The sequence below is a fragment of the Mastomys coucha genome, unplaced genomic scaffold, assembly GCF_008632895.1.
Source record: "Mastomys coucha isolate ucsf_1 unplaced genomic scaffold, UCSF_Mcou_1 pScaffold15, whole genome shotgun sequence".
NCBI classification, from domain to species: domain Eukaryota; kingdom Metazoa; phylum Chordata; class Mammalia; order Rodentia; family Muridae; genus Mastomys; species Mastomys coucha.
The window spans coordinates 141354366-141359648 of NW_022196897.1; the positions used below are offsets into that span (position 1 = coordinate 141354366).

The 5283-nt window shown below is 43.1% G+C and overlaps 1 pseudogene; it reads right to left on the reverse strand.

Moving 5' to 3' along the window:
* Positions 1–4572: 4572 nt before the first annotated feature.
* LOC116092479 lies at positions 4573–4887 on the reverse strand (annotated as a pseudogene).
* Positions 4888–5283: the final 396 nt, after the last annotated feature.

The following is a 5283-nucleotide window of genomic DNA, read 5'->3' on the forward strand; positions in this document are numbered from 1 at the left end:
AAAAAAAAAAAAAAAAACGGTTTTCTAAAATGGAGTCCATTAGCCATAACTCAGAGGAGGTTCCATTCCAGGAGTAGATGTCCAACACAAAATAAATTGAATAGTATTTTTGTAGACTTTTTGCTTCATATAGTTTTGAGCTCTCTCTTTTTTTTTATCTTATTGGTCTTTTGCTTGTATATTTTGGTTTCTTTTGTGTGTGGGGGGTTCTTTTTGTTTGTTTTATTTTTAGAGAGGGGGAAAGAGGGAGAGAGAGAGAGAGAGGATGCAGGGGAGGATCTGGAAGGAGTCGGAAGAGGGGAAAGTCATCATCAGAATATATTGTATGAATTTTTTTAATCAGGAAACTGACAAACAAATGAGCTAATACAAATCCAGCACTGAAGCATCAGATTAAAAGTGATGGTGCACACCTCTGAACCAGCACTCGGAGGCAGAAGCAGGTGAACCTCTGAGTTTAAGACCAGCCTGGTCGAGAGAGAGAGAGAGAGAGAGAGAGAGAGAGAGAGAGAGAGAGAGAGAGAGAGAGAGAAGGAGAGAGAGAGGGGGAGGGAGGGAAGGAGGGAGGGAGGGAGACAGAGAGAGAGAGAGAATGCTGGATTTAGTTCCAGGGCAGTCAGAGCTACACAGAGAACCCCCCCCCCCATTTCAAAAAATAAACAAAACAACAAAAACAAGTTTGGCTGGGCATAGTGGCACATGCTTTTAATCCCAGCACTTGGGAGGCAGAGGCAAGAGGATCTCTCTGAGTTCAAAGCCAGCCTGGTTTACTTAGTGAGGTCCAGGGCAGCCAGAGCTATATAGTGAGACGCTGTTTCAAAAAACAAAACAAAAAAGTTCAAACTTCGAATTTAATTGGGAACATACAAGAAGAACTGGTAAGGGCCTCTAACAATAGATCTACATCTTGTGTAGGGGGAAGAACCAACAATAACAAAGGGGGTCTGACCACCAACACCCCATTGTTTTCAGGGTTCATCACAAAATGGCCAATGACTAGTAGTCCTGCAGGGCACATCACCTCTCAGTGGGCACTACTCACAGGGCAAACATCTTACTGTGTAAATTCATTGGTAGTTGACCAGCAGGTGGCAGCAAAGTGTTTAATACCCAGACAAATGGAGGGGCTCCTCCTTAAGAGAAGCAATATTTAGTATAAAATGTATAATATAAATTTTATATTACCATGGGCAAGCTGGCTTGTTCTTCATAAAGAAAGGATTTAAAATGGAAGAAATAGGGACTGGAGAGATGGCTCAGTGGGTAAGAGCACCCATCGACTGCTCTTCCAAAGGTCACGAGTTCAACTCCCAGCAACCACATGGTGGCTCACAACCATCTGTGATGAGATCTGATGCCCTCTTCTGGTGTGTCTGAAGACAGCTACAATGTACTCATTTATAATAATAAATACATTTAAATAAACATAAAAAATAGAAGAAATAGAATGATAGATACACAGCTGAGAAAAAACTGAACACCATGAAGAAGTGTTCTCCCTAGTTCAGGCCATCTTAGTATTCAAAGATCTGTTTTCAAAATATTCTGAAATTTTAAAATTAAAATAACATTTTTAAAAATGTTCATTTCACATATATGAGGGTTTTCCCTGCATGTATGTATTTTGACCTCATACATATAGTGTTCATGGAGGTCAGAAGAGGGCATCAAATCTCATCACAATTCATTGGAATTGGAATTACAGATAGGAGACTGTGTGGGTGCTGGGAACCAAATCCAGGTCCTCAGCAAGAACAGCCAGTCCCCTGTACCTCAGAGCCATCTCTCCAGTCCCCTGAAATTTTGAAACTTCAGAGGACAATAATACAAAGGCATAAAAGTGTGCAAATCATAAATATGATGAGTATTCACAAAATACAACAGAAATGTGTAATCAACACCCATATCAAGAAATAAGAAATGGGCTGGGGGACAGCACAGAAAATAGTGGTGCTTGCCACCAAGCCTGCGATTGCCTGGATCCATGAGGTGGATAGAAAGAACTAACTTCTGCAAACTCCAACCTTCACAATAGGACAGTAGTACCTGAGTGTACGCACACATGGCCACGCACACACATACACAAACACACACACACACTCACACACATACACAAATACACACATACACACACATGCACGCACACACAAACACACACATACACATACACACACATATATACACACACACAGACACACACACAGACATATACACACACATACACAAACACACATACACATACACAAACACACATACACGCATACACACACATGCACACACACACACACAAACACACACATACACACCCACAGACACAGACACACACACGCGCGCACACATACACACACATGCACACATACACAAACACACACATACACACACATGCATGCACATGCACACACAAACACACACATACACATACACACACATATACACACACAAACACAGACACACACACACACAGACACATACACACCCACACATACACACACACGCACATGCACAAAATGTAAAAGAGAATGATAGAAAGAATCAGAAAACAGGACCTGGAAGAATAATTCAGTGGTAGAGCTCTTACCTAGGATGCTCGAGACACCCAGTTTGATCCTCAGCACTAAGGAAAAAAAAAAGAAGACCAGGGGCAGGGGTGACGGCTCCATGGGAAGCTTGAGGATTTGAGTTCAAATTGCCAGCATGAGTAATGGAATAGAACACTCGATGCCCTCCTCTGGCCTCTGTGAGTAACACACACACACACACACACACACACACACACACACACACACTTTAGAAAGAGGAGAGGAGGGTATGGGGAGAAAAGGGTAGGGCAGAGGGCAGAGAAGAGGGAAGGAGGAGGAGAGAGGAAGGGAAAGACAGGGGAGGGGAGAGAGATGAGAGGGGAGGAGAGAGAGAGAGAGAGAGAGACAGAGAGAGAGAGAGAGAGAGAGAGAGAGACAGAGAGAGAGACAGAGAGACAGAGAGAGACAGAGAGACAGAGAGACAGAGAGAGAGAGAGAGCCTGAACATATATTCTGCATGCCATGAAGACCCTGTCAAACCACCTTCTAGAAACTGTTGAGATTCCCCTTCAGGTGAATGGTATTCTGACTTCTCACTCCACAGACTAAGCTTTATACACTGTAAATGGAACCACACAGAATGCAGATTTTGAATCTGGCTTCTATGGTTGTGTTTGTATTTTTGAGGTTTATCTATATTGTTGCATATGCTTGTCATTTACTCCATTTCACTGCTGGGTAGCATTTACTTTGTGACTATGTTATGGTTTATCTGCTCAACTGATGCTAACTGCATTTGAGATTTTTCTGGAAGGGTAGGCTTGGGTTTGTTGTCTCTTGTTTTTGTTTAAGACAGTGCCTCACTATATCTCTGGCTGTCCTAGAACTTACTATGTAGCCTAAACTGGCCTCAAACTTACAGAGATACACCTGCCTCTGCTTCTTAGGAGTTGGGAAGAATGTCTGACCCACTGTTTTGGGGGTGGGGGTAGAATATTCTAAGCAGTATCTGTCAGTCTTTCATTTGTTTCTTTTTGAAACATGACCTCTCTGTAGCCCTGGCTGTCCTGAAACTTTCTATGAAGACCAGGCTGGCCTCGAACTCACAGAGATCCACCTGCCTCTGCCTTCTGAGTGCTCTTTCTTTTTTTCTTTCCTTTTTTTTTTTAAAGAGTCTATTTTTATTTTGCGTATATTGTGTGTTTTGCCTGTAGGTAGTGTACACTGTGTGTGCAGTGCCCATGGAGGCCCAAAGGGAGCATCTGATTCCCCAAAGCTGGGGACAGAGAAAGGCTGGGACCCAAGGGAATGCTCCTAGTCACTCAGGCACCTCTTCAGCCTGGCTTGCTGAAGCTGTTGAGTGGCTGTTCTCTTCTCTGTTGACGATGCAGAGCAGATGAATTTGCTCCCGTTGAGTCGTCCCTTTCTCCCTCCATTTCTGTCAGTTTCGGATTCAAATTTTAAAAGTGTATTTCTTTGACAGTTTTATCAATGAATATAATGAATTTTAGTCCGTGGTACCCTGTTTCTCTTTCTCATGCCACATCCTTCTCCAACTGAAAACTGTCTTCTCAACAAATCCCCACTGACTTAGGCCTTTCTTGTGTGGAACTCTGAGTTTAATTAACCTCTTATCATGCCTGAGCATGGGTGCGGGCTTGCCTCATAGTTTTAAATTCTTATGTCTTATTAGTGTGTAGGAGTTGGGTGTGACACATGCACGGGAGTGTCCAGGTCTGTGTGCCCACACACATGTGCCTGCAGAGGCCAGCGGAAGATGGTCAGTGTCTTCCTCTATTCTTCATTGTATTCCCGTTACTGCATCTGAAGTTCACTGTTCTGGTTAGACTGTATGACCAGTGAGCATCCATGCTTCACCTGTCTCTACCTCCCAGTGCTGGGTGTATAGGTATGTGTAGCCATGCCCAACATTTTACCCTATACAACAAAAACATTCTTAGCCATTTATGATCTGAATTTGGTGTATGAATTAAATTATGGTATACATTAGAATCCATGAGACATCTGTTTTGTAATAAATAAGGCAGTGGAATTACTCATTAGTAGCCTTTTTAAGATAAGCCATTAGGTCTGCCCCTTCTCCCTTCTTAATTCCAGCAAAGATCACTTTTGTTCCAGGGATGTACTTTTTAGGATTCTCCAAATACTCCATCAGGGTATTGTCTCCCCAAGTTGATACCTTTGTACTTGTTGGCATCTGTGTAAGAGAATCCAGCAGCCTGACCTATGTTCCACCCAAAAAAGCTTGGAGATTTGGTCCAGTCTTAAGCTTGCCTCCCTTTTCCGCAGTGTGGCACTGGGCACACTTCTGAACAAAAATCTTCTTGCCCTTTTCAACATCACCCATTTTTAATTCTCTCCGGGCTGGTCAACACTACAAACGTTCAGACTTGCAGACAGATGTCCTGCTCTCTCCTCTGCCTCTTATTTTATTGAGATAGTGTTTCATTCTATAGCTCAGGATGGCCTGGAAATCACTTTATAGTGCAAGCCAGCCTCACACTCTGTGTGATTCCCGCTGCCTCAGTTTCTGGAGTGTTGAGATTTTAGGTCTGTACCACCAAACCTGGCTCTCTAGTCTTTCTCCCTTTTTAAAAAAATTATGTGAATTGGTGTTGTGCATGTGTGTGTGTCTGTGGTAATGTGTGGTTCATGCAAAAGCAAAGAACAGGAGCCCCTGGGGGTTGTGAACTACCGTGTGGGTACTGGGAATCAAACTGGTGTCCTCTAGAAGGACAGATGT